The sequence below is a fragment of the Tamandua tetradactyla genome, chromosome 12 (genome assembly GCF_023851605.1).
Source record: "Tamandua tetradactyla isolate mTamTet1 chromosome 12, mTamTet1.pri, whole genome shotgun sequence".
Lineage (NCBI taxonomy): Eukaryota > Metazoa > Chordata > Mammalia > Pilosa > Myrmecophagidae > Tamandua > Tamandua tetradactyla.
In genome coordinates this window covers 37,977,122-38,004,277 of record NC_135338.1, presented here as the reverse complement: position 1 = coordinate 38,004,277, position 27,156 = coordinate 37,977,122, and the positions used below count along the sequence as shown (strand labels likewise).

Genomic DNA, 27,156 nt, shown 5'->3' with positions numbered 1-27,156 from the left:
GTGGAGCTGGATTTCAGAAAGGTTAACTAACTTGCCTGAGGCCACACATCAAATCACCAAATGCTGCTGAGTCCAGGGGTTGGGCATGCTGAGGATTTGCTTTTCTAATGAGTTTCCATGTGGTGCTGATGCTGTTGGTCCATAGGTCAGACTTCGAGAACCTCTGCTTTAGAGGCAAACCAGGAAAATAACAACACGAGGAAGATGGGGACAAATAACAGATGTGAAAGCAAGTGAGTGGGAGAGGACAAATCCTCCTTCATGACCTTTCTAAAAGGGCAAACAGTCTTGTGGGCTCCTGGGAATATTTGCCCAGAGGGTACCATAAGTGAAGCTGCTGCACTAAATGCCAAACCCTGTACCTGGATGCAAAGTATGTATTTCCCTACCCAAGTGCTGGTCCAATGATCTCCCCTTTTCAAGCTTCTCATCCAAAGCACTTCCTAGGAGCAAATGTCCTGGGCCCAGGTGGGATATCAGGATCCTTCTCCAGGAGGTGCTGTACAATTTCTCAGGCAAGCGCTGCCAGCCAATGTTGTCACAGGCTCTGCCCCACAGGAGCCCATAAAATCCTGATACACGGACTGTGTTGACATTAGTAATCTCATAAAGATGGATTTGCCATTTGCTCAAAAGCTTCCAGTAAAGACTGTTTGTCAAAGATAGGAGGTAAAAGCAGATGCTGGCAGGTCAGAGCTCTCCTTCAAGGTCCTCTTGGGGGCGGGGTGTACAGGGTGGGGTTGAGAGGTCAGGCTCACCTTCCTCCTTCTTTCCCTGGGTCCCAAGCACAGGTCATGGGGATATCACAAGGGGGATGGAGGCAGTCATAAAACAACCTGCATCTTGTCTCTAGTGCAGAGCCTGCAACGAGGATCACAGGCTAAGCAAGTAGAATAGGTGCTACAACAACATTTACTGAGCACTTACTGTATGCCAGGTGCAGCTATAACTATTTTACGTGGATTATCTCATTTAACCTTCACCATAATTCTATGCTACTGTTGCCCTCACAGGTGAAGTTACTTGCCCAATGTCATGCATCTAAGACTGTTGATTGAAACCCTTGCACCACCTGACTTCCAATGTAGAACTCGAGTTTGAGGATCCACCTACCTCTCTGGCTACTCCTTCTCAGTCGTCTTTGCTGGATCCCCCTTAGGTCCCTGATCTTTATATTTGGGTTGACAAATACTGTCTGTAAAAGCCAGATGATAATTTTTTTTGGCTCTGTAGTCAATCCAGTTTTTGAGTATAATACAGTTGAGTCACAAATACTCAACTCTGCCATGGTAGCTCAAAGCAGTTGTAGATGAGGCACAAATGAATAAGAATAGCTGTATTCCAATAAAACTTTATTTATGAGAAGAGATAACAATCCACCTGTTGTCTGCCAACACCTGCTCTAAATTATAGGGTCCTCAGGGATCAGACCCTCAGCCTCTTCTCTAACTATGCCCAAGCTCAATTCCCATGTGCTCTCATCCAGTCTCATGCCTCAAACACATATACACTGACTCCCAAATTTAGCCTTGGCTTCACTCTCAACTGTCTTACACACACACAACACACACACAGATTCTTTCATGTCTCTGCTTCACTACCTCAGAGACAATGATACTTAATAAGTCCCAAACAGAACCACTAATGTCCAACCCTCTCCCTATACCTCCTTCTCTCATAGCCTTTCCCATGCCAGTAAATTACAACCCCATCGTTCCAGGTGCTCAGGCCCAAAACTGTGACAACATCCTTGGTGTCACCCTTGTCCCTCTGTTTCTCTTATACCCCAGATTCAATCATCAACAAATTCGGTCAAGATGACCTTCAAATATTTCCAGGATCAGACACTTCATTTCCACCTCTCTCACCACTAACACCATGGTCCCAGCCAATATCTGCACCATCTATATGATGACAATAGTCTGCTAACTAGTCTCGCTTGTCCCATGTCTATTTTCCACATGCAACCAGAGCTTCCTGCCTTTTATAATATCAGTTGAGACTATCACCTTGCTTATATTCCTCCCTGGCCTGATCTCACACCCAGGTCGTCTATGATTTGGCCCCTTTAATGCGCAGAGCCCATCTTCACTCTCAGCCTTGCTTCCTCTGCCTACACTGGCCCCTTTGGGTGCCTTTGACTCATCAAGCACAGTCCCATTTCAGGGCCTTTGCACTGGCTGTCTGCTCTGCCCAACACCAGCTACTCTGATATCCTTCTGGTTCATTCCCAGTGTCTCAGGTATCAGCTAGAATACAGTCTCAATATTGAGGCATTTCCTAAACTTCTGTGTAAATTAATCAGTCCCCTCCTGATCCCCCTTACCCTATCTTATTTTTTTTTTCATAGCTTCTATCACTATCTCATAATGTATTTATTTCCTTTTTGTCTGTCATCTCTAAACAGAATGTCAGCTTCATGAGAACTGGGGCTTTGTCTGTTTTGCTCACTACAAGGATCCCTGAACCTAGAGCAGTGCTTGTTATAGAGTAAGCATTCACCCTTTTTTCTTTTGCTTTTTTTTGGCATGGGCAGGCTCTGGGAATAGAACCCGGGTCTCTGGCATGGCAAGTGAGAACTTTGCCACTGAGCCACTGTTGCACTGCCCAGTATTCAGCATTTTAAAAAAAAAAAAACAAATAAATGAATGTACAAAACATTTAAAAATACAAAGAATCATTATCTCTTTTAATTCTGCAACCACTCTGTCAAGTAGGCAAATTTTAAATTCCAAGTTACTGGAACTGAGGTTTAGAGAGGTAGAAGGACTTGCTGAAAGTAACAAGTCAGAGCTGAGTTGATACTAGAACATGGTCCTTCTGATTTAAGGTCCAACCTGCTGCATACACAATATAAAATATATAAATGTCCTCACTATGAATGCTTCCAGGGAGGAGGCTGTTGTGTTACAAAGTTATTTTCATATCTTAGCAGATGAGTCCCAAAGCAGTGCTTATCAATTTATTCCACCAGTGCTTGTCCCCATCACAAAGAATGAGATTACATGCCATTTGATGCTGGTTGAGAACAAGAGAGGTTAGTAGAGCTAGAGGGGAGGTGGTTGAGAAAGTGGTGGAGATGGTACATGTTTGATTCCCTAGCCCCGTCCTCTAGAGTAGTGATTTTCACCCTTTTGGACAAGATTTGGAAGATCATCACAGAAGAGAGGTTGCATTTAGAGCCATCGACAGAGGAAATACCAAAGACAAAAGTTCATGTAAACTCAGTATTGTTTTTAAGTAAATATCTTTTTGATTAATCCCAACAGCATCTACAAACATCAGACAAAACGATCGCACGTACACACAGCCAGCACTCCTGCAAGACATATCATGTACATCTCTGCGAGGCAGAATTGCTCAGTGGTTAGGAAGGTGGCTTGGGGCTGGGCGCCGTGGATGTTGGCCGGTGCTTCATCTCTAACAGTGGAAGGACCCCAGGCAACTTCCTTCCTTCCCTCTATGTCTTTGCATTCACCTCTATAAGAAGATGATTAAAACACTGCCCACTTCACTGCATTGCTGAACTAAATGATCAAAATGCATGAAAGTTCTTAGAGCAGTGTCTGGCCTATAGTAAATCTTCAATAAATTGGGTTATTTGGGACCAAAAAGAAAGCGCTATGTTTGGGAGTATCCAATTTCTACCTGCAGTTATCCTTTCAGCCCCAGAGGGACCCAAAGCCCACAGGTGGAATTGCAGCCCTAGAGCCGGGATTTTCATCCAGTAAGGTGAGGACGCCAACAGCGGTCACATAGAACTTAAAAACCACCCTCGCAGATACTGTTACTCACCAGGAGTATCTCAGCCCAGGAGGGTTTTCAAGCCTCTTGCTAACTCACCACAGAGCCACCCACAACTGACTCTGCTCATTTCCAGTTTCTACAGACTGATTACTGGCAATGTGCTTATTAGGACGCAATTCTATTGCAACAAAACAATGATAGCTATCTCCTGAGGTTTCTTATAAAATAGAGATTTTGTCTTTCATTATAACCAATAAAAACTTTATATTTAATACGTTGAGAGCTTAAGACATTGCTTCAGTGAGAACTAGTAATACATTCAAAAAATGTATATTGGAAATTTTTTTCATTGTGAATGTAATATATGACCATTATTAGAAAGTTATGGAAATGCAAAATCAAGATAATAATCATTGATAGTTTCCCCTCCACCTATTGTCCAACTCTTAAAATTTTGGTGAACTTCAGAAAGAATAAGTCTTACCTCTGTATTTTGGTTTGTCAGTTTCCTGGGAGGACCATAGCTCCTTAACCTGAGTGGCAATTGATCTCCTTGGCATTAATGAGCCTGTTTGGTGGCCCTGATTAGGCCCCAGAGATGACAGGTAGGAAAAGTGTTTTCTCTGTGTGGATACTATGATCTCAGAGGCCCTGATCAGAGCAACAAGTTGACCTGCAGGATAGCCAGCTCCTAGGATCCCAGAAAATGTCTGGCCAGTGCCATCTGGGAAGGCAAAAAGGGGGTGGTGTACACATATGCACATATGTCCATGTGTACCTGGAAGTTTTCTAGAAGGACTACATGCTACTTGTGATGGCTATTACCTCTGCAGAATAGGACTGAGCCTCTGGGGTAAATAAGACCTTCTTTGCACTGTATTTGTTTTTATTCATTTATCAGACACTTACAGGGAGCTTTCTATATCATGTGTAGTACCATGTGCATGGGTCATTGTCCTAATACTACAAATGTACAAAGAGATGCTGACTGATGATAGAGATAAAGAATCTATATGGTCGGCCTCCTGTGGTTTCGGTCGCGCAGTATGGCGTTGCTGGGTCGGGTTTTCTCTGCCTGGGGTCCCCGGCTGTCCCACGGCCTCCGTCCTCGGCGGGAAGATTGATGTTTTAAAAGCTACTGCAGAAGAAATTTCTTCTCAAACTGGAAATAAGGTTCATTCGATACAGTGTGATGTGAGGGATCCTGCTATGATTCGAGACACTGTGTCAGAACTGATCAAAGTCGCAGGACTTCCTGATATTGTGATAAACAATGCGGCAGGGAATTTTATTTCTCCTACTGAAAGACTGTCTCCTAATGCTTGGAAGACCATAATTGACATCGTTCTAAATGGCACTGCCTTTGTGACACTGGAAATTGGAAAGCAACTAATTAAAGCACAGAAAGGAGCTGCATTCCTTGCTATTACAACTATCTATGCTGAGACTGGATCAGGTTTTGTAGTACCTAGTGCTTCTGCCAAAGCAGGAGTGGAAGCCATGAACAAGTCTCTTGCAGCAGAATGGGCTAAATATGGAATGCGATTCAATGTGATTCAACCAGGGCCTATAAAAACCAAAGGTGCTTTTAGCCGTCTTGACCCAACTGGAGCATACCAGAAAGAAATGATTGAAAGAATTCCTTGTGGTCGACTAGGAACTGTGGAAGAACTTGCAAATCTTGCTGTTTTTCTTTGTAGTGACTATGCTTCTTGGATTAATGGAGCAGTTATTGAATTTGATGGTGGAGAGAAATCATCTTTATCAGGGGAATTCAACAGTCTGAAGAAGGTCACCAAAGAGCAGTGGGACACAATAGAAGGACTGATCAGGAAGACAAAAGGCTCTTAGGACCACCCTGGTCAAATGCTGTACCCCTGAGCTACACCTACCTGGTTTATATCCTTGGCAAAAAAAAATCGGTAACTGGAAATGATCCAAATTGCCTGTAATCTTTTAAATATTTTCAAGTCTAATAAATTTGCATGAAAACAAAACAAACAAACAAACAAAAAAAGAATCTATATGGTCCCTTCTCTCTCTCAGAGTAAGCTGTTAAGGGGGTGGGGGCAAGGAGAGCACGCTATAAAATTGCTGACTTGCTTATAAAAAATGCAACACAAGCAGACTAACACCTGTTGGAGACCTCCTAGGCTCCCTAAATCTCCAGATCTCCAAAATCCTTTATTATCTCTTAAAAATACAATAATCCTTTATTGTCTCTCTTAAGTCCTACTAGAGCAGGAAGCCAAGGACTCATCCACAAACACCCTAAACTCTCTCCCACTGGCAGGGGAACAATTACTTTCTATACACCAGCTTCACAGATCATGGACATAACATCAAGCTAAATGATACTAAAATTAAGAGGTACCTTTTGGAGAACAGGTAATGGATCAAAAAAGTTGCAAGCGGCCAACCTACCAGGGTTGGTCCTACAATGGGCTGAGCCAGGGTGTGCACAAAGTATAAATGCAACAGGTGTGTGCACCTTTGATGTTGACTCCTGCTCTTTCCCTTCAGTTCCTCCTGCTCTGGAATAGCCACACTTACAATAAGCTATCAAGAGGGGTGCAGCATATAGCCAAGTGCACATTCTCAGAGTATATATGCGTGCAATAAAATCACTGTAATATCAGAGAGTAGAGGAAAGAATGTCAATAGAAATTTTGCCATCTCCAGAGAAGGAAATCTATGCTCAAGCAGGAAAAATAGGTCAAATATACTGAGTGTAGATACAAGAATATTTTTATAGATGAGCAGAGGAGAAATTAGGAGCAAAGCTTTGGCATCAGACCAAGCTAGCATCAGTTCAACTGGTTAAGCCACTGAATGACTTAATGATCTTGAACAAATAGCTAAGCCTCAGTTTCTTTAATCCATAGGATTAAATGAAACCCCTATTTATGCAAGGTATGTAAGACACCTAGCTTGATAGAGCACCTGGCATACAACAGATGCTTTGTCAACACTGGGCATTACTGTAGTCTTTGCAGAGGAGTGTGTAGCAGATGATGTCATGGTATGTGGTTGAGGATGAGCATAATTTTTCTCTTTATAAGGATGAAGAATGTAAACATTCTCAAATTCAGACTGGGTAATTCTAACCCAAGAGGAATGGAAATAGCCCTTGGGACTCTCAGTCCTGGCCCAGCCCCAAAGCAGAGCTACTAATTTCTACTATAAAGTCATCAAACCTGCCAGTAGGAACCGAGGAAGGACTTGAGCAGAAAGGCACCGTTTGAGGTTCATTTCCACAAACATTTCCCATAGTCATGACTCTGACAGGCCAGCACTGTGCTAGGCGTTCAGGAATGACCAAGGGGTATAAAACCTGCCCTGCCCCAAAGGGTTCCCAGTGTGCACAGAACACTGACCTGGATTCCAGTGGTGAGGTAGGGAGGGAGGGGAAGGACATAAATGGGTTAGTTCCTCCACTGAAAGGCGCTCACAGTGTAGATGGAGATGAGAAAAGATGTCCCACCTGAGCTTCAGAGAGAAGTGAGTCCACAATGACCAATGAGTATGGAGTCAACTTCAGGAAGAGTACTGGGCAGCAGTGGGAACGGGGTAAATTGAGGAAAGGGCTAGTCATGAAAACTAGCATTTAGTGAGATTGGCAGCCCTAAGTTAAGGCTGCTAAGAGTGGTTGGGGTAGGCAGACAGGCATGGGCACATTTCAGCAGTTTTCAATGGGTTTCCACCTCTCAGCACTCATCATGGGCTCCAGTGGTACCAATGGCTTCCTGCAGAAATTGCAGCTAAAATATTAAAAGTTTCTCACAGAAGATGCATCTGCCAATATACCATAGGTATGGCAGTTAATAATAAAGATGATAACACCTAGCATTCAAAGGCCCCTTAATGTATTCCAGGTGCAGTTTCAATGCCTTGCATAGTATTAACTCCTCTCAGCAAGCCTACACTTATTTCTCCAATTTCTCTGAACCACAAAGAAGCTGGGATGACTTTGAATAACTTTCTGATGAGGTTGCAGTATGATCATTCACAATTCCTCCTCATGCCTAAGGCTAGTTATTTTCCAGCTAGAACTGCAGATTAAGGTGCAGACTGTGACCATGAGGCTCAGTGAAACCAGACAACATGGGTGAGCCTCGACATCACTACCTTCATCTTGTTAGCAATCTCTCCAAGTCAACTGAGAGAGCAGATCACAGACTCTGTACTTGAGTGTGGGGCCACCATGTCGACCTTGAGCGCTGTAAGAACATGCCTCATTACCAGCTCCCTCCTCGCCTTGCCACATGCCTCTTCACCCTTTGGCTTTATCACTTGCCTTTTTTACACAGCCTCCCACTACCATCTCCCAAAGGTCATAATCACACAATGAAATGGCCATGTGGATCTCACTGTAGTCTTAATCTGCTAGCGGTTAAAACCAAGTTTGGAGACAGAATGGAAATGAGGCTAGTGATGTCCTTAACATCAGCGAACTGAAGAAGGCTGCACTTCACTGTAAGGGAACTATTAACTGAACCAGTTTCATCAAAACTATTTATTCTGTTCTGGTAACATGTTGTTCAAACTGGCTCTAGCCAAGTGTTTTACCAACAATACCTCTGAGCACCTACAAGGTACTCCAAAGTATACACTATTAGATGGTGCCTAGATGCTTACGTGCATGCCAAGAGAGTATACATCTGAGCACACGAAGACTGTGGACTAATACTGATAACGCACTATGGTTGAATCCTACTTGGGTCTGTGGAGTCCATCTAGACATAAAATACCTAGGTCTTCACTAACTGGATGACTCCCTAAATTCTATAACAGGCTGGCAGCTCCCCCAACCCTGCCCTTGTGAAAACTTAGCTTCCAGAGCAGCCTTTCTCTGACAGCCAGCTGGCACAGTGAAAACAAAACCCCACTGAAGCACAAGGGAAAGAGAATCTATAGATGCTTATTTCTTAAAGGGTTTGGATTCCTCTCCCTTTGGCTTGGTGAAGCAGCCTCAGGGTCCAGTCTCCTTGTCCCCATTGGCTTGTCTCCATTTCTGAGTGTCTCTGCAGTCCAAAAAGATTTACAGATAGCTCCAAATGGGTAAAAGTCAACCCTCAAAAGAATCGGGCCATCTGAGGGGTAACTTATTTAGTTACATGTTTCTAGTTCCAAACGCTTCAACTTAACATCTGGCTTTGGCTCAGAGCAACACAGCCACGACTCCAGCATCTTTGGTGTCCTCCAGGGCAAGCGCTCCTTGAAGTATATTTTCCCTCCTCCTCATCATCAGAATATTTGAGCCATCCCCTGCTCACCAGAGGAAAACCAAAAGTTTTCTTTTTTGTTCTGGATATCCTAGAAACTGTGTAGGGTTGAAGGGGTGATAAGACAAAGGGAAAACAGGAAACAAAGACATTTCCAACAGACCAACCCATTGTTTCCATGGACAGAAGTCCCTACTCTGGCCTCCTAACCAATCTCCAGTTACTCAAAATCGCCCCAGTGAAAGTTACATAAACACTCCATCACTGAGGTCAACTTGCAATTGGCTCACAGCAAGAAATTGAATCAATCTAACCAATCTAGATGTCCCTTAAAGGCTTATCTGATTCTAGTCTAAATCTACAGAGCTTACCTTTGTATATACTAAATAATTAATATAATTACATAGAATCTGTGTGATGCCTCTGATAAATTATGTGCCCAGAACTCAGGATGCATCACTTGGGAATCTTAATGTGATTTAACAGATAACACCCACTGTTTACCTGAATCATTTGTCAAATTTTGAAACTATGGTAATTTATGCATCCAGACCCTATCTGCATATGCCTGCTACATTTATGTAGCTGATTTAGACGACTTAATCTTTTTTAAAAAAATTCCTTTTTTTTTTTCAGTTTGTGAACATAAGAACCTATATAGAATTAATTACTCCTGCAAAACCAAACCAAACCCAACTACCCATGCTGCTGGAATAACACCAATCAAAGGAAAGACAGCTGAGCCCCCCCCGGGCCTGTGGTGGTGTACTGAGAGGGCACTAAAACCAGGAATCAGCAGAATTGGCCTCTAGTTACGGTTTTGCTATTATTTATCTGTAGGACAGGAGGCAAGTCATTTAGCTTATCTGATCCTCAGTTTCTGTACATAATGTTCAAGTGCTTCTTTCTTTTTTTAATTCAGCTAGAATTCTCCCACACAGAAATACGCTAAAATATTAACAGTGGTTATTTCCTTCCAGCCTTTTATCTATGCAAATTTTATTTATATCTATATCCTCATTCACATACACTTATCCATATTAATATCTATATCTTTAGAATAATATTGTATAAAGATGAGATAGAATTCTAAGCACTTTCCTGGCTATAAAATATCTGAGATCCTGGAAATAATGAGAATTAACAATTGCCCCACCAGTGGTGTAGGAGGTAGAGTTAAGAGACCTGAAGTAAACTCTAATGGACTCAGAATCACTGGGGAGTAGGCCTTTGTGGGCTACTGAATATATTCCAGATAGCTGTAAGCTGCTCAACACAAGTGCAGGCTAATGTAGGCAAAAGGACAGGGATGAAGAGGATAAGTAAATCCGAGATTTGGACAGCTTTGCAGACATTCTACAGGTAAAGAATCAGCACCAAACAATAACTGTATAGACTAAAGGGACAGGTGGGGACAGATACCAAACAAATCAACAAAGCAGGAACGTCATAAATTACTTCCAGAATCAACAAAAGTAAAGGAAACTGGAAAACTTGGAAGTCTCATACTAAGGTTAATGGAGTTGGTTCAGCCTTTCTGAAGGGCATTTTGGGAACATTTATAAGGCACCAGTATGAGAAATTGCAAAATTGGCCCTGATTTTTCACCCCTCCCTGAATCCATGACATTAACTATGTGTGATGGTTAATTTTATGTGTAAATCCATTCATCAGCTGATGGACAGTTAAGTTACTTCCGACTTTTGGCATTGTGAATAATGTTGGTATCAACATCAGCTTGCAAATATTTGTCTGAGTCCCTGCTTTCAGCTCTTTGGGGCATATAAAAGATAAACAAAAAAGTAGTGTGTATAAACAATGGAATATTATTAAGACATCAAAAGGAAGAAGTTCTGACACATGCAACAACATGGATGAACCTTGAAGACATCATGTTAAGTGAAATAAGTCAGATACGAGAGGACAAATATTGTATGATCTCACTGATATGTTATAATTAGAATAAGAACATTTATAGAGTCAGAAACTAAAACACAATTTACCAGGAACTGGGTTGGGGCTAGGGAATAAGGAGTTAATGCTTAAATGGTACCGAATTTCTTTTGGGGATGATGGAAAAGTTTTTTTAATGGATTATAGTGATGGTAGCACAACATTGTGAATGTAATTAATAGCATTGAATTACGTATTTTAATATGGCTAAAAGAGGGGACTTTAGGCTGTATATATGTTACTAGAATAACTTTAAAAAAAAAAAACACATAAGACTGTAATACAATAAGCCCTCATGTAAACTATGGATTATAGTTAATTGTACACTTATAAAAATATTTCATCACTTGTAACAAATCTACCACACTAATGCAAGGTGTTAATAAGGGAGTATATGAGAACTTTATTTTCTGCATGATTTTTCTGTAAACGTACAATTTCTCTAATAAAAAAAATATGTTAAAAAATTTATATTTCTCTGTTCTGTTTCTATGAAGAACCCTGACTAATATACCACGTAAGCACCTCCCAGTTGTAGGTGGGATAGAATGACTTGCCCCTTGACTTTGGGCTCTGATGCAGGTAAAGGCTTGAAAAGCATCTGCATGTACGTATTTGCCTGTGCCTCTGCCAAGACATGAGAAAATGCCTGGGTCAGTCTTCTGGAGAATGAGGAACAATGGAACAGAGATAGGTCACAGCTAGCCTCGAGTAGCCGGCAGCTAGCCAATACCCAGACATGAGACTAGGCCCAGCCAAGATCAGCAGAGCCACCTACCAATCTCCACTGCCCTGAGTCATGTCAACAATGGTTATTGTTTATGCCTCCAATAAATAATAAACAATAAAGTTTATTGCTTTGCAGCATTATTGTGGCAATCGATAACTAAGAACTTGGTTTTCAACTAAGAGTTTGTCCAAAATAAACCTTCATAAATATGGACATAAAGATTTGCCTGTAAGTATGTTCATCACAATTTTGTATATAAAAATCAAAATCATAGAGACAACATACATGACAATAAGAAGGGATTAGGTAATTATATCATGGCACATCTGTATATAATGATATACCACCCAGACTTTGATGTTATAGAACATCATTTACTAAGATGAAAAATGTGCACAATGTAGCCAATTGATTATCAAATTATTTACAGAATGATTCTATATTTGTAAATATTTATTATATAATTTGACAGAAAATGAAAAGCAGACACACAAATACCAAAAATGAATAGTATTCTTATGTGGATGTATTTATGTGAGAATTTAATATTCTTCATTTTGTTTATGTGCCATTTTTACAATGAAAATGTCTATCTTTAGCAATGATTTTAAATATAATTGAAAAATTAAGTTGAAAGCCCTCAACAAACAAAGCCACTGTGGAAACCTAAGGGAAGAATTGAGATGGATAAATCTGGATTGATAATAATCGGAAGCCAATGCCACAGAGATGGCAGAGCAAAGGAGAAGGCAAATGCCAGCAGAAAAGGTTTGACCAGGGTGAGAGCTACTCTTTTACTTGCCTCGCTCCATTCTCTCTTTTTTTTTCACTTCAGATGGAGAGAAAAAGGACAGCTGCATTATTAATGCATTAATTATGATAATATTCTGCAGGCAACTAATACATGTCAAACCATCCTCATGCCAAATTGAAAACTGACATTTTTACTTCATGAATACTGCTCCATCAGTGACATTTATTGTACATTCCCAATCTTGCAACAGTGAATGTCAGGTCAACTATCAAGCTTTTGCTTCTTTTCTACTTTATTTTTAAAGCAGTGTGCTGTCACTGTTAATTGTGATGCAAAGTCAGATTACACTCAGAGAATTTGAGGCTTCTCGCTCCTTAACACTTTGCTTTGGTCCCTGGAAAACTACACTAAACCAAGAAGGCCAGGCCACTCTTGTCTTCTTTTTCCTGTTTAAATTTGAAATCACCACCCACACTTCTGCCCTACAACTTGCCTTAACTCTATTTTTTGTTTCATTTTCCTTCAGAGCATTTATTATCATCTAGCATATTGTACCTTTATTTTTTTGCTTACTACTCCATTAGAATATAAGCTCCATGAGAGTAGGAATCTTTGTTTTATCTCCTGCTGTATTCCCAGCACTTAGAACAATCTAGCACACATTAGATGTTCAATAATTATTTTTCTGGATGAATGAATCAATGAAAGAGCTACTTTGCATTAGCGGGTTTCTTGGAATCCCCAGAGATGAGGTGTTTTATCCAAATAGTTTATCCCATTAAAGCCAAACAATTATTTTCTGACCTCCAACTTATTAGTGGCCTAAAAAAATGGATTTTTAAAAATACTGCATCTTTCAGGTATTCATTTTTCATCTCCCATTTCATATTCACTCTTAACAACCTCAGCTGTGCTCCCCACACCATATATCTATTAAATTACCATCCTGTAAACTCTCATTGGCCACCAATTCCCAACTTCCATGTTTCCCTGAAATTTTCACCAACCTCAGTCTATAAGGTTCTACAGCAATCAGAAAGCATTTATTCATAATTCATTAGGTGCTCATCACTGGACTAAAGCAGGAACAAAGAAGAAAAGAGGAAAGCATCTGATCACAAAAAATATGCAACATTTTTGAGAAACAGGGTACTCTGGACGTGATGGTATCTGGAAATTTTGCTATAATTTCAAATTTATTATGTCCATGGTTGAGCTTAATATTTCTCTGCCAAACCTTCCTTCCAGTTTTTCTCCTATGGAAGTGAAATATAGTCAATATAATTAGTCAAATTCATAAAAGTGTGTCATTATTATTTAGTAAATAGCATTTATTGATGATGACTGATTATAAGCATGGCAATTATAAAAAATAAAACATGACTTTTCACTAATAAAGAAATAAGAAAGAAAGTGAAAAAGCATCCTTTATGCTTAAGAAATAATGTGTGTTTGGGAGTGTGTGTAAAAGTTCAAGTCAATAAAATTTTATTCAGTGAATAAACATAAACTACTGTCATACTGAGTAAGACAATTCATGGCAAACAGTTACTAAGCATGTAAAGTTGAAGGCATGAAGACGTGCTCTGCCAGAGTGGAGATAGGCTTGACCACTGGGTGCCTAGAACTGCATTAGATGTTGCAGGAGATACACAGAGGAAGAAATCTCTCCTGTGCTGCCTCCATTACGAGGGCTGGGAAGCCACATGGCATCATTGCTATTACTTCAAGAAATAGCCTTCTTCCTCAAAAAGACATCCAAAGCTATGAGGTATCTAAAATAAGCCTATATTTATTAAACATAAAGAGCTGTTCTCTATCCTGAAAGAATGTCTTTCCTACATTTTGAAGTTAAAATCATCCTTTCTTTTATGATACAGTGGTAATAATATTTGACAAACATTTTATTTAAAAAATCATTAGTAGGCAATATTAGTCACCATGATTAATTTTAAAATATTATATGGGTTTCCTTGAAAGACAAAATTTGGTTAATCACTACTCTACTATTCTAGACCATCCCACCACCAACAGAAAAGGCATCTACTGATGAGCTTAGGCTATGGCTGTAGATGTGCATGTAATCAAGTCTGGTTGCACTGAATTGATCAATGTGGTCAGAAACATCAAGGTAGCATCCAAGCAGCAAACCTGCCCTCTAGGGAGAATAGAAGTCTCTACAATCTGACATGACCATGTAAGACTCACAGATTGGTCTGATCCAAAAGAATGTTTTAGATGCAGGTTCAGAGATGGGCCACGATGGTCCCTGGGAACTGAGCACACCAGAGACTTATTTGTATAACCAGGCTCTCTAGACTAGGCTACCTGGAGGTCATGAGAAGACCAACTATATTTCATGTGGGTGGCATCTCTTCCATACAGAAGAGCAAGCAAGAGAGAGAAAGAGAAACAGAGACAGAGAACCTATCGCTGAAAAGACTGATGAGAGAAGCAACTGGAAAGAAGTACAGTCAGGCAGCTCAACATCATTGCCAGTAGAAAACAACAGATGTGAACCGTAATTACTCCCCCCCCCCCAACTCTGTTCATGGTTTACAAACCAGTACTGACACTTGAGCAAAGACCCTAAAAAAAGAAGGCAGGAGCTAGGTATGTAAATAGCCAGCACTTTGGATCTTACCCACAACATTTTTCGAAAACAGAGAAGACAGTAGTGGAAGCTTTCTGAGAAATAGGCCACAAGGGGCAATCGCATAAGTGTTCATTCAACATAAGAGTTTTTTAATTGTAAAATCATCAATTCACAGAGCTCAGGAGGTGATAATGCAGTGGGTTATTTCTTAAAGTGGGAGGGGAGATAGAAGTGTTGACAGAAAAAACCCAAGAACCTAAAGGATGTAGCCTGTTCTGCTCTCAATAGACTCATCCCATGGGTTCAGTCAGGCCTTTAAGGACTCTCAAGACCAATACGTGTTTGCAACCTGTACTCTGTGTACGTGTGCACGACTGTCTGGTCATGCGGGATTTTTCTTTTTACACCTCCACCCCCTTTCAGCACTGAAGTCAAAATAAATGACATTCCTAAATGCCCATCAATATCAGCATTTAAGAAATACTCAATGTCGGTTGAGTCAAACAAACTTGAAATGAACCATAGCCAAGTTGTACTGTCAACAGGTCCTTTCTGATAGCCTTTTTTCTTATTATTCCCCCCTCCAGGACATCCATCTTACTTACAAAATGGATACCCCCACCCCCCTCTCAAAGGTCATTAAAGCTGAACACAAAACAGCAAGTTCAATTTCATCTGTGGCTTCTAAGTTCAAAGAGAAAATCAGGCCTCCAGCCATCAAACTTGGTCCATTCTGCTTCCTAAAAATTTCTTATCTCTCATCTCCATCCTCACTTCCTCGGTTAACTGCTTCCTCATTAACCTTCCTGTGTCTAGTCATTCATTCCCCAATTCATGTTCCAGAAAGAGGTCAATTATGGTTAAAATAACCTGTCACTATACTGCTTCCCTGCAGTAAAAACCATCAATGCCTTGGCATCATTTGCTGAATGAAGTTGAAAGGATATGATGACAGATCTAAGATGGATTTGGTACCCAAATGTGAGGTGATGCTATTACAAATACCTAAAAATATGGGAACAGCTTTAGAACTAGGCAATGGGTAGAGGCTGGAAAATGAGTAAATTGTAGAAAGGCCAGGAGTTTGACATGGCAATAAGGATCACACCATAGGAACAGCCTGATCAGGAACTCCCTACTGCCCAGCTGGACAATGGACATAGCTGCTGGCACTGCCACCACTTGGCCCTAGATGGGCTGCTGCCCCCATCCTTGTCATCTCCGGAGTGAATTCTTCCTCCCATAAGTTGAACTTGGCTCACGTGATTCTCAGAGGGTGGGGAAAGTAATACTAGCCTTTGGGCTTTAGTAATGGAATGAGGGTCCCACTTCCTTTTAAGATTCACACTACTGAACAACTCAAGCAGAAAGGGGGTTGAAAAAAAACTGGGCAGTTCTTTTTTTCTATTGCAATTATTTAATCAAATTGTAAGTTATTGTTTATCTGCCTGTCTTTCTTCCAGAACATGGCTAGTACAGCAAGGATATGGTTCCACTCACCTTTGTGCCTCAACCCCAACATAGCACTTTACCATACAGAAAGGAATGAGAACTCACTCTCTTTTCCCCAGGGTCCTTTAAAATGGAATACCTGCCATATGCTGCTGCCAAACTGCTTGGTTACCCGGCAGTTGCATGACTGACTTAGGACAAGAGCTTAGAACCAGATTTAACTTGATAGAACTCCTTGTATTTTCCATCTGAGTGTCAAACTAAAACCTAAAATACAGCTTTGAAAACTGCAAACAGGCATAACGGCTCCAAGAACAATCATTCCACCTTATATAGCATCTGCTATACGTGGGATATTCTATATATGGTAGATAATCCATTGTATGTTCATAAAGCCCTTTGAAATAGGCAGTATCCCTATTTTCAGATGAGGAAATCTGCATGCCTGGAAATGGAGAAGGGGCTCCTGACCTGTAGGGCAATGCTGCTGGAAGTGTGGTCCCTGGACCAGTAAGATCAGCATCTCCCAAGAATGCTGATTTAAAATGCCCAGTGTAGACCTACTGAACCAGAATCTCTGAGGCAACAGTCTGGCAATCCATGGTTTAAAAAGCTCTGCAGGCATTTCTAATGTCCACTAAAGTTTGAAAATGACTACTATGTAGCACTGTTTCTAGAACTGCTGCATGTTTCCCCCCAGGGGACACAGCACATTTGCCATATCAATGAACATTTTTTTAATTTAACTGTAAATCTTAGTTTTAATATGTAGGGTTAACACCTGGTTTGCACATTGAAACCGAGATTTCACAGACATGTTGTTTAAGAAGAAACCAAACCGACTTAAGTCAAACAAGCAAATCAGTGTAAGGAAAAGCAGTTAGTAAATACCAATACAGTTGTAGAAAGATATGGTAAAAATAGTGAACACGATACATAGATCACTAAAGGCTGCAATATGCTTTGCACGTCCAGTCCCAAATGTGAACTGGAGATGAAAAGATGAGCCCCACATCTACTGAATTCCCTCTAGGCACCACTACCTGCTCTAAAATCTCCTCCCCCGATACCTTACTTGAACCTCAGAAATTTTATACATGGCTGTCAACCCCTACTTACCATAAAATCCTTTAGAAGAGAGAGATTTATAATTCTATCTTTGATAGGATGAGAGCTTGAAACCCTAATGAAAGAGATGAGGGAGGAGGTAACAATATGAAGGTGGAAAAGGGCTCAGAATTGGAAAGCTGCAGGTAAAAAAGACAACTTTTTCCATCTTGCAACCCATCTCTGAACACTGTTAGCAAAAGGACCTCTAGGCTGGTAAGGTTAAAATAGAAAAGGTCAGTCAGTACGTACATGATAATCCTACTACTAAAACTAATAATGCTTGCCTACTACTATGATTATTCACAGTAAAGCCATTTAGAGTCCACTCAATAAGAGGTTTAACAAGCCCATTAAGAAGAAGAAACCTACTTCCTGCCTGGTACCATTTACACACATCACTGGGAGACCTTCCCTGGCTGGGGGAGCCCTGTTAGCTCTAACCAAGAGTATTGGCAGGAGCTCACGGAAGGAAAATAAATCCCTCTAGTAGAATTACTGTGTGGTCAATGAGGTCATAATTCCTGTCTAACTGATCCACACTCTAGGCTGCAGACCCAGGGATGTACCAGGGTCATCCTACAGCCAAGCTGGAGGCAAAGGTCCTCCTGTCCCTCTCCCCTCCAAAACCCACTGGACAAAGTCTACCAGCATGGACAGCTCTGGAGGAAGCTGTGAAATAATAAAAGCTCTTATGCCTCTCCCCATCAGGGACAATATTCCCAACTCCCATCTGGTCTTCTTCTCTTCTGCATCCTTATCTGTTACTCAGTGCCTCCTACTCTGGGATGGCTCTTTCTGAGTCAAGAGACTAATGCCAGGCCCATCCATCTATACACCTGCAAGACTCAACTTCCTTCTGCGCCCTTCTCTTCTAGCTATTTTCCAACAACTAAAGTCACCAACAGTGGTTATGCATGATCTAGTGTCTCAATTTCACAATATTTGACCCACGAAAGGAGGAGCCTGGAATCATCTCCCCCAGAGATGCTCCTCTTGTATAGGGAGCTCAAAGGATCCAAAGCAATGAATCTTTAATGGCTGGATGCTGAAGAATTGCACCCAGCTGAGACTACTCAGGAAACATTTTGCTGCAAAGGGCTTTCTGAATCACTCGGCTCTCTCCGAAGCCAAATCACATACTAGACACCAACTGTAGATGCAGTCTGTTTTCAGGTTGGCTGCCTGCACAGCACTCAGCGCCTTGCACGACAAGTGAAGCTTTCTTCCCAGCAGAGGGCAGCAACTGCCAGAGGCTGGAATCACTGGGGGACAGTCATCTCAGAAGCACTAGGGTGAAATGAAGGTAAGAGGAAGAGGGGGAGGAAGGAAGGAAGATGGGGACAGGGAGGAACTACCGAGGAGTTACCAGTTCATCACTTTGCTGTTAGCTCTCACTTCTAGCAGGGTCTGGTTTTCCAACCAGTGCTCCCCATACCCACAGTTTTCTGGCTGGTCTGTCTTTCCCTGCAAACAGCCAGTTTGGAAGGCTTTGGGTTATTAATCTGGCCTGGTGAGCACCAGCACAACTTAAACCTCTTAGCTTTCCCTTACTCAGCTGCTGATGTCACATGGAAAACTTGAAGAAAAAGAAAAGGCGATAAAAAGCCCAACATTTGAATCAGAGGTAGTTCTGCTTCCACAGCAGATGTTTATTTTCTTCATGTGCTTCCTTTCACTAGCAGAGACATTTACATAAAAACAGGGCTGAGGACAGTCTTCCTGGGTCTAAAGTCACCCTGTGCCCTTCCTGGGCTGCAGCCAAGCCAGAGCAGTGTGGGACCAGTCAGGCTTCAGGCTTTTCAAGTGTCCTTTTGGGGGAAGTAGGCTCCCATGATTACATGGAGGATTGAGTGTGATCAGTAAATTGTACAGAACTAACCAATGATACCAGAAAGTATTCGTAGAATGCATAGAGGGGAGGGGGCAATAGCAGAGTATTCTGAAATGGTTGAGAGCTAGAAGCTGCTACTCTAGTGTTCAGCCATGCCAAAGCCCAAACCCCTCAGCCCTTCTGCTAGAACGCAGAGAGGCCTTGGTCTCTAACCCAGCACAGACTTGCATATAGAGTTAGTCCTCAACAGATATTAACTGATGGTTGCAAGATATTCCCTGCTTGATTCATTACATTCGTATAGTGTTTTACAACATCCAAAGTACTTCCACATTCCTTATCACTTTGGTACCTCATAAGGTGACAGCCTTTATCAAACACATCTTATAGATGGGGAAACTGAGGCATAAAGAGATTAACTGAAGAGAAAATGGCAGAGACAAAATTGAGACTTAGGAGGGTTTCTACTGTAGTCATCTTTGTACTTGAATTTGAGAGCACAGCCTGATATTCTAATCCCCTCCACTCTAATGACCAAGACATCTGGACTGTCAAAGCATTGGATATGGCAAACCACAGATGCTTTCAGAATTCTCTCACTCTAGGAAAACTCATTTCAGGGATGGGGCTGGGGGAAGAGCCTTCACTTCTGAGGAATCCAAGTAATAGAACTCTACTAATAGGGGAAATAGTCAAATGAAAGGCCTTGTTTTGAGCAAGTTTATGATTCCCAAATTGAGAAGATTGTCACCAAAAGGTAGACTTTAGATCCTTGTTTTCATTTATTCCTTGATCTATCCAGTTAATTAACGAATATTAACTGGGGGCCTTCTATGTTCAAGGAATATCTTGGACTCTGTAGGGATATATAATTAGCCTAAGGCACAGTTATCCCTGCCTGGAAGGTGCTTACTATCTACTTGGGTAGACAGCATACAGATACACAAAACAACATAATATATCCAAAGGTCAATGGGTAGTCATGCTGATGAGCTCTGTAGAAATTCTGAAAGGAAACAACACTTCAGGACATCAGGGAAGGCTCCCACGGAGGAAGTGGAACTAAATCTGATCCCTTAAGGATAATAGAATATTAAACATGGAAAGAAGTTTAGGGAAAGTATTATAAATATGGGGGAGAGTACTGATTGAGCCCCCTCCCCTTCCCATCCACCTGTATCAAGCTCTATGCTAGACCTGCCTGAGGATTGGAGGGTGGGATGTACAAAGCCTACAAGCAGGCTATGAAGACATGAGCCCAGGGAACAAGTGGATATAGAGGCCAGTGGGAGGTGATCTAAGAAATGCAGACAAATTGAAGGACCTTCAATATCACACCAAATTGAGACTTGATTCCCAGGATGTATCGTGGATACGCAACCATGTACCTCCTGGAGATGGAGTTGGTGGTGTTCCATTGAAAGATGAAGGAGATCCCATGGGTGAGGATAAACAACGGTGTCTGTTAAAACACTGAGAAAACAGAGACCCTGATTTCATTCAAACATTCCTCAAAATGAAGGAACAGAGAGTAGGTGAAATAGGAGTCAGTTGTCTCCAAATAAAGTACATTCTAGAAGGCATATGTAAGCCTTCAGTGCAAAAGGTATAGGGAGGCCACTCTGGACAGAGCCAAGCTTTTTAACCTTCACACTGAGGCAAGAAAGGGAGGAGGGGGGTGAAAGAGGGAGGAGACAAAAGATGCTCATTTAAATCACCCAGTTAACTGGTATCAGACCCAGAATTTACCTCTTCTCTCTATTATTATTGGGTTTTATTATTATCATGAGGGAGAGACTGCTATTCACTGGGCCTCTTTTCCCCTTAAGTATTTAAAATGCGCTGTAACAGTAAATATCACCTCTGGCATATTTGTCCTGGAAGAAACGAGTATGATTTGGAATACCTAATTGAAATGTGCTACAGGAGATAAGGCGGTTGCAGAGACTGACATTTAAAGGTAGAAGACACCACGCAATACATGAAATATTACCGTTGCTACCTCAAAGCCAAAAACCACTTTCACAGAATGGAAACATTCTCCAGTTCTGCCTCCTCCTCCCAACTCCCCCATAGCCCCACTCCCAGATCCCTTCCTACAGGGTTCTAAGCCACTCCTGCTCTGCCTTTAGATTCTTGACCTGTTGGTGCCAAGAATGTTTAGGGGCAGGTGAAAGAGAATACTATCATTCTAGTTTTCATTTGCTCTTACATACCCATCTCAGAATGCTGGGTCCTATTTCTCAGTAAAGCATTTACATGCAGATGTATAGGCCAAACATGAGAGGAAAGGAGAAGATCTGTCAGTGCATCTCAACAGGTCTCATTAAAGATCTGCTTTATGCCTCTGTGGAACAAAAGTGGTAAGATACCAAAGGTTACTTGTACTTACTCAGCCAGCCCTGTCCTTGACTAATTGGATATACTTACTTCTCAGAAGATGGGTCTGGATAAAGGATAATTCACTGCTCATTCCCTTTACTGAAGCTCCAAAATGACAACTTGCCACCCAACAATCAGACCCAGTGCAAAACATTAATCACTTTTACATCAAAAGGATTTACAATTTCATGTCCCTAAGAACCATGCCTCCTGGTATATATGCCTTTGTGTAGTCCCTGTCTTGAATATGGGCTGGTCCTGTGACTTCCTTATGACCAAAAGAATATAGTGGAAGTGACGCTAAGTGACTCCTTAAGTAGACCATGCAAAATCTTATACCTTCTTCCCAGATTTCAAGGAAACTTTGTCTTTGTGATATCTTCTCTTAGAACCCAGCCACCATACTATGAGCAGTCCAGGCCACATATAAGGGCTCTTTAGCTGAGTTCACTCATCAAGTACCAGCTGTGTATGTATAGACACCTTGGATGGCCCAGTTCATCAAGACACCAGATGACTGCACCCCAGCTGACATCACAAAGATTAAAAGAAAAAAAACACTTAACTGATCACCGGCAGCCCAAGAATTATGGCACATAATAAAATCACTGTTATTTTAATCCACTAAGTTTAAAGCTGTTTGTTTTGCAGCAATTTCATAACAGAAATTGGTATAAGAAATGGGTGCCACACACACAAAAAAATCTAAAATGTAGCATTTGCTTTGGGATCAGCAAGAAGAGATTGAAAGGCCTCAAGAAGTCTGTTGGAAGAGTCTGGAAGAAGAGTGAGAAATTACTATTGGAGGCTGGAGAAAAGATGACCAGTGTCACAAAGTGGCAGTAAGTTTAGCAAAACTCACCTGAAGTACTATGAAAATTGAAAAGATACCCAAGGAACTGGTAGATCTAAGGTAGAACTAAGGGAATTGCCAACAGATTATGAAAAGTGCCAACTAGTTTTTATTTCAACAAAAAGTATGGAGACTGTTGAGTTAAGAACGAACTGCTCAGTTTTCAAACAGCATTTTGAGGAAATATAGAGGAGTCTAAACTTGAAGTGTTTGAAAATAGATGCATTTTTCCTCCAGTCTTTGCAGCCAACAAATGACTCTTAAAGTAAGAAATAGGCTCATCACTTAGCTCAAAGCCAGGGCCTTGACTGTAAGATGTTGCCTTAGGATAATAATATTAACATTGATATTTCAATATTTGTTATATACTTTGTGTTAATGCGTAAGAAAGATTAAGGTTATACTTCATAGAACCTCTGAGAATAAAAAGACTTCCCGATCATCAAGTCATGTCTTCTAGACTCTGTTGGCTCCACAAAATGGTTTTTAAGAATCTTAAGGGTTTGACTCTGGTTCAAATTTTATTCTGGTTATCTATTACTTCATAACAAACCATCACAAAATGTAGTCTTAAATCAATGTACTAAGTGCGTTGGCTCCAGGGTCTTTAATGTCAATTAAGTCAATTAAGAGCTGGAATCAGGTGAAGTCTCAATAAGGCAGGATGTCCAAAATGGCTTCTTTACTCATATGCCTGGTGTATCCCAGTGTTCTTTCTCCATCTCACATATCATTCTCCAAGTCCCTTCCACCAATCAATCATGTGCTTCTTGCAGCATGGTGCTCTCATAGTAGTTATACTTCTTAGATGGCAACTGGCTTTTAAGAGTCAGAGAGTAGAAGCTTCCAGGCGTTAAGGTATACTCTCAAATAGTAACAGCATTATATCTGCCTTATTCTATTGGTCAAAATAGTCATTATGTCTACCCAAGTGGGTAGAAAGATAGGTTCTACCTCTTGATGCAAGAATATCAAGGACACACTGAAGAAGAGTGTATGGCTGGGAAATATTATTGTAGCCATCTTTAAAAAAATGCAAGTTGCCACATCCTACCTTTTTAAAAAACTTATATGCCTCCTGTGGTAGAGAAACCCACACCAGTCTTATAAGGATCCAAAGGTGGAATATGATTGTCAGAAAGATAAATGAAATGTTAATTGCCAAAATAGGAGTCCAAGGCAAAAAAAACAACAGTTCTGACTTCAGCTCTGATGAGAACATGTGCAGAAGGGTATGTTTGTGATGGAATACTGAATTTAAGGAGTGTCCTTGACAAATTCGTGTATGTACCTGGGAAACTGATCAGGGGAGTCTAAGATTGGAAATCATACCATACAACAAGTTATTAAAAGAACAGGCGAAGGAAAAAAAAAAAAGAGAGAGAGACTCAATGGTCAAGATAATTTTAAGCATACTCCATAGAAGTCCAGAATGTCCCAAAGAAAATATACTTTAGCTCAACATGCTGAAGAAATTTTGACCAGTGGGAGCTGTCCAATCATGCACAGGCAACCATGTGAGCTAGTAAACTCTAAGTTCCTGCAATGTTGAACAATTACTTATCAGAAGCATTTTAGAAAAGATGTTTATGAGAGAAAAGTTTATGCTATAGTAATTTTCAAATTCTTCAAAGCTGAGGACCCATTTAAAAGATGTTGCCTTATTTGAGGAAGGTAACATGGGCAAGATCCCAACTTACGTCTTCAGTTTTTCCCCTCTATGAGTCCTATGGAATAAACCTCTGGATCTTCAAGATAAATCCACTGGCCTCTAAGATGCATATTATGTTTTATGATTCTATGGTTCCCCTCTCATTGAGGGATTTTTATATGATGCTCATTGAATGTAATTTTCTGGCATCTACCAGAGCTGTTACAATTTTCCCAAGTTCAGCATCACTGTGGTAGTCATTACTAGTAACCTCTATTATGTCCAGTCCTCTTATCCCTCTGGAAAGACAGGAGATTATTTCTTCTCTAGCTCCTTGTCATTGGGCATAGTTATGTGACTTGCTTTGGCCAATGAAAGTGATACACGCATTTACGAGCCAGTGCACATATTCTTTATTCTTTCCTCCAATGTAAAGGACCCTAAAGACTTATGTTGAAATGGTCATCATAAAACAGTGGAGCTCCTCTCAATCTAGGTCCTTGAGTATCTATGTTAAGCAGAGCTCCATTGTTACCAGTGTTCAACATGTAGGGTAAGCGAGAAACCAACTTATGTTGTTTTAAGACACAAAGATTTGGGGATTAATTTGTTATAGCAGCACAACCACGCCTAAACTGACTAACACAGTAGTCATGATGGGAAAAAATATCCTGACAAAGCATAACTCTGAAATGTGTTTAAACATTTAGGGACCCAGCTGTATACATGCAGACAGAAAACCTAAATGAAATTATATTTCACAGTCACCATAAAGTGACAGAATGCGATTTGAAAGAATCTTAAGTTATGCCTTAAGTCCAGTGGGAAGGGGCTTTCTGCAGGTGGTTATCTTAAACTCCCCTTTCCTCAGACTCCAATATAAGGGTCTCTAGGCCTATCTACATTCCAAGAGCTTTAGCATAATGAGAAATTCTAGGTAGGGAAGCCAAAATCTTCACCCCAGCCTGGACTTCAGATGCTGAATGATTCAAAAGAGGTGACCATTCTGACCTACCCACCCTTATTAGCGTCGACAGCAAGTGCTGCCCCAGTGACCTGTAGGCCAGTGAGGGGGCAGCATCTTAGAAGAGCCAGTGGGTACACCCAGCCCTGAGAGAAAGATCAATAAGGTTATGCTGTCTATATCTTCAACAACAGTTTAATTAGAAAGTTTTGCTGTTAGTTAAATAGACACTCATGCATTATGAAATATCATCCGCTCAGCCCAGCAAGGTTGGGATCTGACTACCAATAGGAAAGATAGGAAAGTGCTGCCTATCTCTGGGAACTTCCCCTTGCAAGCCCAGCCAGGGGATTACAACAGAGAATAAGTCCATAGCCTGGCATAATTTTCAATGGTCAAATTAGGAAAAAATCTTGTGTATCCAATAGTTTGGTTTTACCAGAATAGTTCATGTATCCTGATGTAGGGACCTGTAATTAAAGTAGGTAGGAATCAGCCCAGAAAAGGAGAGAGAGCCTGAATCCCTGCCCCTCAACCCCATCAGAGTAAGGAAGATCACTTACAACTTTCTGTTCCTAGAACCAACCTTCCCCAGCCAATGGCCTCTTACTGGCAGGTAGTATCTTCCAGAAATCATTTTAAAAAGTTCCTGGGGTCTTGCTACAAACAAAACATTGCAAGTGAGAAAGAGGCATAGTTGACAACCCAGAAGGTGCTCACTAGGGACAAGTAAACAAATAATATTGCACAAAACAAAGCAATGTTAGATATCATAAGAGAAACACATACAAGTTGCTAGGGGAGGGTTCAGAGGAAAGCCTATTGCCTCTCATCCCTCCATTCATTCAGTGAGGCTCGTACCTAAGCTACCCCAGACAGCTTCAGTGGCATGCTCAAATTCAAATCTGCTCTTTCTAAACATGTAGGTTGTAGAGGAACTTTACTTATGAGATACCCTTTTATATATGTCAAAATGGCAATGATTACAGAGGTGGTTAATGTCAAGTGTTGTCAAGATGGTGGGAAGTTTGGAACTTTTTCTGTTGCATGTTGTGGGAGTTTAAACTGACAGTCTTTCTGGAAAGTAATTATAAAATATTTATAAGTAAGCAGGCACAAGCCCTATAACCCAGCGACACTACTCTTGGGGATATATTTCCAAGAAATTTTCACTCAGAGACATGTACCACCCTTCTGGTGGTAGTGGAGTTGGAGCAGAGTTCTAGCACTAGAGGAATAGATATAGAAGAAATGGTGAATGCATAAGTAGTACCTGATCCTGGTTGAGAATTTCTTAGGGATATATTCTCAGTTACAAGCAAGCAACTAGATAGAAACATAGTAGCATAGAGAGATTTAAAATCATGGTAGTGAATGAAAAAATGTAAGAACCACGTCAAGCTACACCATCACATGCCACTAATATAAATTTTAAATGCAAAACAACAAAACTATGTTACAAATCTTACAGAAGTATATGCATATAAAAGACATACATAAACTCTACTGTAATATATATATAAACTCATTATCCCTGGGGAAATGGAATGAGAGGTGTGATTAGGGATAAAGGAAGAAAATAAGTCAGGGAGGCTTTGCACCCCTGATGATGGATTGTTACAAACTGAGAGGTTTACATTCAACTTTCTTCACCTGAGGTCCAAAGGAGAAAAAACACTACTTGATTTGGGCAAAATGTGAGGTATGTGCCTGAACCAAATTCATATATGGTGTGGTAAGGGAGCTGAAGAAGACAGGCTTCACTCTCAGAAAGACTTGGTTTTTAATTCGAGTCCCATCACTTATTAGCAGAGTCTTTAAGGATTAAGAGGAGATACTATTATATAAAGCGCTTTGCACAGAGCCTGCTGCCAAGGAAGCATTGAGTAGATGGTATCTATTCATAAT

General features: G+C 40.9%; 1 protein-coding gene and 1 pseudogene across 1 annotated transcript in view; one reads left to right on the top strand and one right to left on the bottom strand.

Annotated features, from left to right (window-relative positions):
* Positions 1 to 27,156, bottom strand: part of NRXN3 (neurexin 3) — a 1,607,649-nt gene that overhangs the window by 1,218,886 nt on the left and 361,607 nt on the right. The window lies entirely within an intron of this gene.
* LOC143652661 (2,4-dienoyl-CoA reductase [(3E)-enoyl-CoA-producing], mitochondrial pseudogene) lies at positions 4,717 to 5,746 on the top strand (annotated as a pseudogene).